Below are 12119 nucleotides of genomic sequence, written 5' to 3'. Positions count from 1 at the left end.
TCAACTTTTTAAAAATGAAGTTCAGAATCCAAAATCAATTAACGGAAAGAAGAGGGTGTTTGGGTTTTTGCAATAAAAAGCCATGGCTTGTGGGTTTTGAATTGATTAAATTGATTATTTACAATTCAAACAGGCACTTTGACTTCTATCACTCGTTATCCTTTCATTGTTATTTTTATAAAAATATTTAAACATTTAATCTAATATTCCTCTCCCTTTAAAAAACATAAAATATTTTTTAATCAAATAACACCCTCAATAAAGTAATTAGTTATTTTTAAATTAATATCTTTTTTTTATATTTATTCTTATTTAGTATAGCATTTTATTTTAAAATAAATATAAATGATCTATTTATTATTAATATTTTTGTAAAAAATACATTACTTATATATTGAAATATTAAAAATATCTTGTATTTTTAAATATTCAAACCCTAAAAAGTGTCTTTTATTTTTTTAACGGAGGGAGTACATGTTTAAAATATTTCTTTATCAGTTAAATTAATTCATTTACTATTTGAGTAATTTTTGGGCAATATTTTAACTTCTTAAAATTTTTTAAAATATATTTCTGCTAATTTAATCAGAAAAATATACGATACGCGCGCGCGCGGCGCCTAATTCTTCTCCTGACTCCTGAGCATAGGAGTAAAGCACTTACTTAGTAGGGCGGAAGGCATGTTTTGTGACGCAATGAGCATTTCCATGAGTCCAGTATTTCATGGGTAATCTCCCCTCCTTTGACCCACATTATAGCACATTTTCTCGAAACATTGTTTGATTTAAAATGGAGGATATTATTATGAATATTATATAATCATAAAAGGAGATATCCATCACTTCCCATGTTTATGATTTTTCATCGTTTATAATCTCTTAATGAATGATTTAAAGGAGTTTTTAATGGTTAATATCTTATAATTTTTAAAGATTGCATGTTATGTTATTATATCATTTTTAATTCATTTGTAACACTAAAGTTAAATTTTAATGATTGAAAGCCTATAAGTAAGGCCATGTACAAAGCATGATGCACTTAAGTAAATAAAATATATTTCTTCATTTTTTCTACCACTTCTTTTTATCTTACTAATCTCTTTTCATATTCTTTTTCTCTTCATTTTTATTATAGGCATTGAATAGTTGTTTTTTTCTTTTATAACTATACCCTTATTTGAATTTTTTAAAAAATAGTCTATTGAAATTGTAGTTGTCATTATTAAGGTATTTATATAAAATATTTAATGAAAATATAATTAAAAAGATATACTCCACATGTTAAAAAATACAAGATATTTTTTTAACATAAGATGATAAAAAATATAAGACATTTTAGGATTTTTTAAAGTATAATTAGTAATTTTTTTAACATAAGATGATAAAAAATATAAGACATTTTAGGATTTTTTAAAGTATAATTAGTAATTTTTTTAAATTAAAATTTTTTTAAATATGGGTAAATATAAAAAAAGTGTGTAGTTTTAAAAATATTAACTAACTCGTTGATAGTGTTATTTGATTAAAAAATTGTTATAATATTAAATGGAACGGGTATAATTTTTTTTTAGAACTATAAAGTAGTTAGTAATATTTTAAAAATAAGTTAGTAAACTAAAAAGATTAAAGGATATTTTTATCTTTCAACTATTCATTCAAGAGTATCTAATATTTTAAATTTACATGTGAAACAATTTTTACTTTAATATTTAAAAAATAGTACACCAGATACCTTGTCATTTAAAAAAGTTATCTTTAATTCTTAATTGATTGGAACATTATGAAAAAGGACCAAAAAATTAAGGAATGAACCTAAAACATTGTAAAATAAGTACCTCATAAAAAAATTAATATCGACCACATCCTTAGATTTTGGCTTTTTACTTGAACAAAAACTAATACTTGTACTTTCTCCATTAAAGCATTCCTGAAAGGCTGGGCTTAGAGGTTCTATTTAAATAAGGGTTTAAGTTTTGAAAATAATTTTTTTTAAAGTAATCGAGTTTGAGAACTTAACTCTGATAAGCTCTATAAAAAAGGGCTCGAGCTCAAGTGGCCTTTCAAGTCCTATTATATTATTATTATTATTATTTTTGGTGAAACACATGTTTGAAGTCAATGACCTACTCACATGATTTTACATGCATTATATTATTATTAATTTTAATTTATTCTAAAATTAATTTAATATAATTTAATAAATATCAGTATATAGTTTGAAATTTTTGATATTTTTTATTTTTCTATAATCATTATATTTGTATATTTATAAAAAATGAATTATTTTTTAACCAAGATTTTACTTTTGTTAATATACTTCTAAATATGTGTTGTTTAATTTCTAAAAAATTATGAAAATTTTAATTTTTTAATTTTAAAATATTTTAATTAATTTATAATGTTTATTTATTTTTATTTTTTAATTTTTTAAAAAAGGCTTGCGAGCTTGACCCTGAGCCCTTCACATAAGGACCAGGCTTGAGAAATGAGGCTCAAAATAAAAAATTGACCTTTAGGGCTCAGGCGCTTAAGGGCCAAGCCCGCCTGTATTTATAGCTCTAATTTTAAAATATAATTATTATCTTTTTTATAAAAGTACTCATATTGAATGCATTACTTTATATTTATTATAGGGTGTTTAATAGGGATAAGTATGAAAAAATAAGGTTAGTTTAAAAGTAGGTAACTATTTTATTGGAGGTAAGATTCGGTTAAAAATACCTTACATTTTTTAACGGAGGCAATATCATTTTATTTATATATAATTTAGGGCACTTAATTTACATTAATATTTTTATAAAGTATTTATATAATTTTATAGATTTTTTGTAATTTTTAAATGAACTAATAGTTAAAATTACTTAATATATTATTTTTAAATGTTAAAATGATAAATCATGCTGTGTGAAAATTAAGGATATACTCCTTCTGTTTAAAAACGTAAGATATTTTTAATTAATTTTTATTTTTTAATAAAGTAATTACCTACTTTCAAACTGACCCTATCTTTTTATATTTACTTTTATTAAATATTCTATAATAAATATAAAATTTTTTAATAAAAAAATTAATAATTATATTTTAAAAGATTAAAAATATTTTATATTTTTAAATATTTAATTTTTTTAAAATATTTTATATTTTTAAATGAAGGGAATAAGATATTTTTAAATGAACAAGCGTGGGCAAAAAATATGTGGGTAACCATAAAAAAAAAAAAGGGAGCAAAACGAGAAGAATAAAAAGAAGGAAGTGATAGAAAGTGACGAAAGGTGATGAGAGGATGATGGAGGAGGAAGCGGAAGGGGAACATGCATTTGGGTTAGGCGTAGCGGCTAGACATGGCGACTGCTGGGTCTATGGCTGGCAGAGACCCCCGGCCTCACGCTCTGACCCCAACTTCAAAGAGTATTAATTATTAATTAATGAGATTAGATTACGTTGACAGCAATGGCAATTAAAGATGAGAGAGAGAGAGAGAGAGAGAGAGAGGGAGGGAGGGAGAGTTAAAAACAAAAAAAGCAAAAGTGATGAGAGAGAGGGCTGTCATTCTCACGACCCGGCAAAGTGTCTTCTCCTGCCGCTTTCTTGTCCCCCCTAACCCAACCCCTCTCTACCCTCTTCCTTCAACTCCTCTTTCTTCCTTTGTTCCCCCCATACCTCTCTCTCTGTTTTTTTTGGCCCAGAAATTAGATCAAATTAGTTTTTTTATATAAAAAATTCAATTAATATTCTCTCTCCCTCCGTCCTCCAAAGTACAAAACATTTCCACCGCCATTGCCCGTCTGTTAGTATAGTATTGGTCCAAAATGTAAAAATATTGTACAAAAAAATTAAAACAGCAACAAATTATCGAAAAGAATGACATAAAGATTTTTAAAAGATTAACCAATTTAAATTAAGTTTTTAAAATCAAAACTTTTAAAATTTATAAGTTTAATTTTAATTTTATAACTTTATTTTGTTAAATGTATAATTTATGTTTTTAATTTTAATAAATAAATAAATAAATTTATTTTTTAATCATGTTAAAATTTAAAAAATAAGTTGTAAGTTCATTATAATAAAATTGTACAATTAAAAGATGAATTTGTAAACTCTTAAAGTTTGAAACTTGAGACCTCAATTAAATTAATTAATTTACTTAGCACCTCTTGTCATTCTCCTTAAATTATTTTTTTGGCCAAATGTCCGTGTCAATTGTATTGCAAAAAAGAGATTATATAAAAAATAAAATTAAATATTCCTTTCTCTTATCAATATTATAAAAAAAATTGTAGTACTTCCTCCAACTCTTATTATAAGACATCTTCCAATATAAATGGATTTTCCTTAATATGACACATTTAGTAGAATATTACTTACATTTTTTTCCATTATTATCTCAATGTAAGTTTGAAATTTTCATTTAAACAACAGTCAAATTAAAAGCTTATTTTTTAGACAAAGTTAATAACTTAATCACATCTCCTTAATTCCAATGAGGTGATTAGATATGCCTTATAATAAGAACAGAGGGAGTATTATGTTAAAAATATAAGTGTTTGGGATCATTGAAAGCACAATTAGCAAGATTATTTTTAATTGAGAAACTATCAAATAAAGATAAATAGAAAGATGTGTTATTTTAAATATCCTTAACTAATTTATTGGATTATAAACTAATTAGAAGTGCTTTATAATTTTGAACCGAGCAACTAATAAGATAGATTGATTTTAATTGGAGAGCAACGTTAAAAACAAGGCACAATTTTTTTATCATTTTAATAATACAAATCATGTTTTTTTTTTACCTGTTTTAGAACCCATGAACCCATCAACCATGCCATTTCCACAAATGCTATTGCAACGGATAGTGTTTGGATAAAATGATATAAAAAATTTAAATACATAACAACGAAGCAAAAGGCATTAGATCCCTTAATAATGCAGCGATAGTTGAGCTATTTGGTTTTGAATGACCGTTTTTTAGGGAAGTTTCTCAGTTAGAAAATGCGCGATCCTAAGGAAGAGGGTTGGTGCCTGGTCCTTGGCATGCAAATGCCAGCTTCCCCTGGCACGCTGAGACAGACCAAATCCTTACGAATCATAATTCACAATAATAAAATGTGAGTTGACCTTCAGGAAACAAATAAGATTGCTGGTTTTACTGCTTTTTTCACCCTCCGGGCGTGTCGTCTTCTTCAAAATATCAGCTTTCCATCATTCAACTGTCACAGTCTCATAAGTCAATTTACCACCCCAGTCCCCACCTTTTACTTCACATGATGCCTTCCCGTTTTCTTCTCATTCATCCTCAATGCTTCTGCCTGAACCCTGAACCAGACCTCCCACGCTCTAATTTAGCAAGCTTTCCACGCCTCCTGCGTCATGATTCTTCATGATTCTTTGCATTTTCATCTTCACGTGGAATTCACAACAATTCTTTTTTAAAATTTGATTTTATAACCCGTACTATACCCTGAATGTTAACTTTCAACTGTAATATAAAGGAATAAAAAAAAAATTTAATGAATTCAATTTCTAAAAGTAAGTAGAAGTAGATTAAAATTTTTAATACAAATAAAATGCGAAGGAGATAAGTGAGTAAAATTAGTGACAAATTTTAAATCACACTTATTTATATAATTGCAAAAATTATTTAATATCCTGCATTTTAAATCAAGTAAGGCTTTGGAAGATATTATATATCTATATATATTATGGTTTGGAGGAAATATTTTTTTAATATTAGTTCATATTCATTTTTCATTGTGGGTCTCATATCCACCTTATAAAGCTCTTATGACCTTTTATTTTTATTTACTATCTAATACTTTAAAAATTACAGTAAACACATAACAAACAAAAAAGTCAATAGAACCATCCGAAGCTAAATACCATAAAGGGTGGATTAATCACTTTTTTGAATGAAAATAGCACTGAGGACATAAAAGATTACAACATAAGTGTTAGTTTCCGTTCATCATTCATTACTTTCATGCAAAATGGTGGGGGTTGATCAAAAATATCAAAATAAATAACCATTAAAGACATTAGCAGCTAGCATACGAGCACAAGTGTTGACTTCACTATACATAAAATTCAAACTAGCATTCCAATCCCCGAACAACAAGGATCTAGCTTCTTTGATGATATAGTTGAAAGGATGTTAGCCAATATCACAATGAGTTATGAAATTGTTTGTCGTGACACAGTCTCTGAAGAATTAGGAGCTATGGAGATTTTTATCCCGGCAGAACTAGAGGCCACAAATCATACCGAACAAACACTTCAGCAATAGCAAAGAGGTAATTACCAATGTATGTTAGCATTAAAACCACATATCCAATAAACATTAATGTCTCTAATTACACCACTACACTTACTAATCTCGTATATCTCCTGTAGATTAAAATGATATTACTCATTATTGGATGCTTGGTTCAATAGGTAAAGTAGTTGTGCAATTTAATTAAATGCATTGAGTTTGAGCTCTGAACATATAGCAGTATTTATCAGTGACAAAACTTTTACCGAAAAAGGACTTATCTCAGTTTGATTTCAATTAATTTGGGACCTTATTGAAGTCCCCTCTGACGTGTGACTCACCCAGGATACCAGGCACTCTACACCACCAAATCATACTTATTTAAAAACATGTTTAAAAACTTAAAAGTTTGGTTAGAAAATGGAGACTATCATTTAGGATCCTCTGAAGTGATATAATTGCCTTTAGGGTCCAAAGCTTTCTAAAACATCTCCCCTTGCCATAGGTCCTCAATTTAATCAAGGCCGCCAATTGTTGGAGCTTTGATGCCTCCATGGTGGTCAACACTTCTAAGGTAACAAGGGGAGAATCTGAATTCAAAACCCCTTAATTTACCAATACTTTGATGACTACTGGATCATTAAAGCCTTTCAACCTTCTTGTGCAAAATGATATATTTGTTACAATTTAGTTTTCAAGTTTTTTATGAAAATGGTTGCTTTTCAAAATATTGGTGTCAATTTCTTCTAGCTAAATTGCTAGGATTTCAATTTTATGTTGCATGTTCAAAAGTCCTTCCAGTAAAAACTCATCAAAATTCGAACTACAACTTATTAATATTTGAATTATGGCTTGACAATAGTCAAGAAACAAATTACCAATATTTAAAAGCCAGCTTATTCAATTTTTGACAACCTAATATAAAATATTGATAAATTATCAATATTATGTTATATAAATTAAATTTTCAAAACTTGATATGAAATGAGGCTAGAAAAGATTTCACCAAACAAGTTCCGTTTTTTTGGGTATGTTTGTCAGGAAATAGAGTGGCTGAGGTCCAAGCAAGCCTTTTTTGAAGAGGAGTATGAGAGAATGAGGTCAAGATTGCTATGCTTTAGAAGATTACCACATATCCCAATATATTGACGCAGTCTCGATGGGAAGACTGACCAAATAGAGTTTAATCGCTGGGTGAGACCCACTTCCAGTAATGCGAGACTTAATGTTGAGTTGTTAGCTCAAGAACTCTAGTCCCATTTTTAACTTTGAAATCCCAAGTATCATGATATTCCACTTACCCTGCACTTCTAATAAGTCAAGGTGATTTTCCATCTTCTTAAATTAAACAAGCCAGGCAATCTGTAAAATCACACTCATCCGAAGTGGATGAAAATGGAGCAGTGTTTGTAGGGGCATTATTTGAGATGAGAATGACAATCGGATGAAAAGTTTTTTTGAAAATACCTTGATATCCACCTAACATCGTAACTAAACTCCTGGCAAATTTTGAACGCCTCAACCTTTGCTCGGATGTAAAGCTAGGTCAAGTATGTCTTCTGACTTTATTATAATTAGCTACCGATCTCATCCTTAATGAATGTGTCCAGAATCATCCATTTATTAGAAATTTAGAAGAATATGAGAAATCTTCTTGTTTGAGACTGAACTGTCGAGGCAAAAAAAAAAAAAAAAACAAGCAAAAAAAGAAATTGAACTGCCATATTTGATCACATTTTTCGTAAAAGCCAATCATTGCCTGCTTAAACCTGCACACTTGTTTGCCATGATGATTTTTCATGACCCATTTGTGGATTGTAAGGATGTTATACTTTTAATATGATTAATTTCACACCTCTTTGCATATGTATTTTTTTTTGTAGCCCCGTGACTGAAAAAAATCTGTACTCACCTTGGTTATTTATAAATTAGAATTAAATTAAATTAGTTTAGCTTTTGTAAACTAATGACATGTAGGTGCGAGTCTGATCATGTCTGTTATTCTCTTCTCTCTTTAAATATAAGATCAACTATCATATACTCTCCTCATTTACAAATATAAAATATTTTTTAGGAAATTAAATGTTAAAAAGATAAGACATTTTTAATATTTTAAGATGTAATCATTGTCTTTTTTTAAAAGTATCATTTTTAATAAATAACTTTATATCTATTATAAGGTGTTTAATAAGAGTAATTAAAAAAATCGGGTTAATTAAAAAGTAGATAACTATTTTTTTGAAAGTAAAATTAGTTAAAAATGTATATATTTTTAAACGAAGAAAGTATTTTTTTGTTTTTTTATTATGAAAAAAACTACACATTCAAAAAGCATTAATTAATTTTTTTTAAATTATCCCCCATACATGTTTGACATCATTAATTGAAAAAGAAGAAACATTAATTACATTAAGAACATTTTAATCCAAACATTCTAAATTCAAAAAATAATTATTAAGATTAATTAAATATTTTTAATTGTATGAATTGATTGAAATTTTTTGTATTTAAAAATGGGCAGGGTTGTGTTATTTGTTCCTGCTTCTGTAATTAAGAAAAATCAAACTAAAGTGAGATTTTTTTTTTAATTCTGCCTGACTTGCTCTATTTTTTAATTGCTACTCTTTTATTTCCCCTTTTGGGCCAAGTCTTCTCCCCAAACTGGAGGAAGGAATCTGCAATTGCAATAGATAGCTTATCAGCGAAAGACCAAATCAAGGGTATGTTGTCATTTGAATCGCACGGGGCTTAGGTTCTGTGCAAGTGCGCATCCCCAACATCGCATCACGTTAAATTTTTCAAATAAACAATAAAGAAAAGGCATCATAATTCATTACACCTGTTAACAGGGACAAGTCATTTATTTCTCTGTTCTCCGTGAGATTGATTGCGTGATATTTCCCTCTCAATCAATCACAGCCGTCTGATTGGATCCCTCACCTCCTAGATACGCGTACCATAAAATTACCCACTACTCATTTCGGAGCGTAAAATTTATGTATTATTTATTAATTTATTAATAATCAGAATACTCATGCCCGCAACGAGACACGACCTTTTTTGTGAATTGTCTGTTTTGCCCCTTCCCGCTTTCTTTAACTTTTCTTTCGCCCCATTCATTGAGGTTCTTAGCGAAGCCGTGCCGAGCTTTTGTTGCTTTCTGCTCCATGGAAGGGCCTTAAGCTTTCTCTTCTTTTCCGCTTTACCTTCTCTCTCTTCTCTCTCTCTCTCTCTCTGCATCCGCTTTGCATTTCCTGTAAAAACTTTCTCAATAATAATTGGTCTTCTTCCCTGTTTGATCTAGCAATCCTTGTTGTTTGGTAAGCTTCTTGAAATCTTCCCTTGCCATCCCTCTTTCTATTTTCGCGCCTTCTATGTTTATTCCTATTTTTCTTATTTTTGTTTTCAAGGTGTCGCTGTTCGTGCTTAGTCCTTGCTTTTCACGAATCGGAGCGTATATTGATTGAGTTGAATTGCCCTGGCACTTTCAAGCATAGTGTGCCTTTTAGTTTTTTTTTTTTGGGTCAGGATAATATTATAATTTGGACTTGTATTCTTGTTCATCCTGTTCGGTTCATTTCCATCTTCTATTTTTGACTCTTAGCATACGGTTTGATGAAAGCTTGTTTTGTTTGACAAGGGTTGCTTTGGATTCGTGGAGCCAGGGTTCCTGAATGTTATGGTTTCCTTTTTTGTGTCTATTTCTTGGGGAACATTTAGCTTATGGAGCTTAAATAGAAAAGTTATTGAATTTAAAAAACAAACAAAAATGCGTTGTTAGAGAGACGACGAAGACATGGTATTGTGATAGCTACACGAATTTAGTTGCGTGCAATAGTTATGTTCTTGACAGCGGGTTAGCTCGCCGGCTGAGAGTAATATTTAGAGTACATGAATCGGGTTGCTTGAAAACCCTGGTTCTTTGGTAGAGCTTATTTTCTGATATCTATGCTTTTTCTGGTTTTACTCAGACAACATGACCTTCTGTAAACCCATCAGTTTCTAAAAAATCTTGAGATCCTCCCCCACCCTTCTAACTTACTGGAGCTGCACCCAGCTTGGCAAGCTAAAGAGGGTTACTTAATTTTCTTATTAGATTATTTATTATCTATGTTCATATTGTGCTTTTGCATCATTGTTAATTATTCATCATACTTTGTAAATGCATGATGGCTGAAATAAATGCATTACTTGCGTAGTCCAGAAGTTTAGTGCATGCTAATATTGTGATTATTATGATCTGGGACTCTACTCATCTTTGATGAGACCTCTTAGATGTTCCTGATTACTTTTTGAAGTACTTGGCTAATATTCTCCTCTATGGAAGGAAGGTTGCCATTTATTGCTTTGCTGTCTATAGTTCAATATATTGTTCTTTCGTTACCAAGCTCATTTTTCTTCTGTTATTGGTCACTGATTCAAGCTTTCACATGTCGCATTTCTTCCTAACAACTACTTATGCATATTATTGGTTTATGGTTTCAGTTAATGCCATTATATATTGAAATCTGATGTCTCCATCGCTGCTTGTTGCCGAGGAGGAAGGACAGAGCAATATTTCAACATTAGCATCTTCACCGTCCTCGGACTCTATCTCCATAATGGAACTGCATAAACAGCGCAATTACCTTGGTTGTCAGATTGTTCATCATCAGTTGACAGCTCTAGTGTCCCAACCATGTCAGATGAGGAAAAAGGAGAACCTGAATTTGAAGGCTACAGAGTTGAGGTTGGGTCTTCCTGGATCCCAGTCTCCTGAAAGGGATTCAGTCTTTATGCACCAAACTCAACAAAGCTGATGAGAGAGAAACCTCTGTTTCCTTTGCTTCTACAAAACGATGGAATCTGTTCATCTTCCCGAAAACTGTGGTTTCAGGAAACAAGAGAGGTTCTCTGACACCATGGATGGGTTCCCGATGGTAAGGAGTTCTACATATTGAAGGGAAGTGGATTTTTTTTCCCCTTCTGACTCTAATCTTCCATAATCTGTGGTGCAGGGGAATTTTACTGGTAATTCTGGGATAAATGTGATGTTACCTAGGTCTTCTGGGGCTCAGGCAACATTTATGAAAAGAAACGCCTGCCCAAAGTTTCACAGGAACGGCTTTTCTGCAACCAATGGACTTGGTCATAATCATGCGGGGAACCTTGTTAATGGCAGCGTGCCAGCTTGCTAAGTAAGTGGAACCTAGAACAGGTGGCTTATTTATTGCAAATAAACTGGGAGTAGGATAATGACCTCAGAATGAAGTTTCATGCATCTCTAATTATGCCAATTATTCTTGTCCATGACAGGTCACAAGTTGTGGGTGGCCTCCTATACGATCTTATAGGAAGAATTCATTGGCCAAACTTCAAGAACAATGATGACAGTTGATGGAAAAACCAGGGATGCTTGCTCTCTTGTGAAGGTGAGCATGGATGGTGCCCCTTATCTAAGGAAGGTAGATCTAAGGAATTATGCAAAATATCAAGAGCTGTCTTCTGAGCCGAGAAGAGTATGTTCAGCTGTTTACCTTAGGTGAGTAGCTGCATATGCTATTGACTTGATTTGAAGTTGTTACTCATGTTTCAATGAATTTAGTTCTGTTACCCTTGCCATAGCTTACTGGGCTTTCTTGAAATGTATGATCTCGGGTCAATGTGGTTCTCATGGCACTCTGGCAGAGAAATGTTAAGTGAGAGCAAGTTGAGGGACCTTCTACATGGTTCTGAGTACGTTCTCACTTACGAAGATAAAGATGGTGATTGGAGCTGTAGGGGCTGTACCATGGGGGGTAAGTCTTATAAAACTTTTTCTTTGCTTTCTTGATCAATCTATTGTGGGATGCGTCTTACAGTATGAATTTTTCAGCTGTTAAATGATTTGT

The 12119-nt window shown here is 30.8% G+C and overlaps 1 pseudogene; it reads left to right on the top strand.

Moving 5' to 3' along the window:
* The first annotated feature begins 10760 nt into the window (after positions 1–10760).
* LOC129295514 (auxin-responsive protein IAA9-like) lies at positions 10761–12026 on the top strand (annotated as a pseudogene).
* Positions 12027–12119: the final 93 nt, after the last annotated feature.

The sequence above is a fragment of the Prosopis cineraria genome, unplaced genomic scaffold (assembly GCF_029017545.1).
Source record: "Prosopis cineraria cultivar Desert tree isolate PC_DT_omini unplaced genomic scaffold, ASM2901754v1 PC131, whole genome shotgun sequence".
Lineage (NCBI taxonomy): Eukaryota > Viridiplantae > Streptophyta > Magnoliopsida > Fabales > Fabaceae > Prosopis > Prosopis cineraria.
Note: the sequence above shows the minus strand (reverse complement) of the source record. Positions and strands in the feature narration are given on the sequence as shown.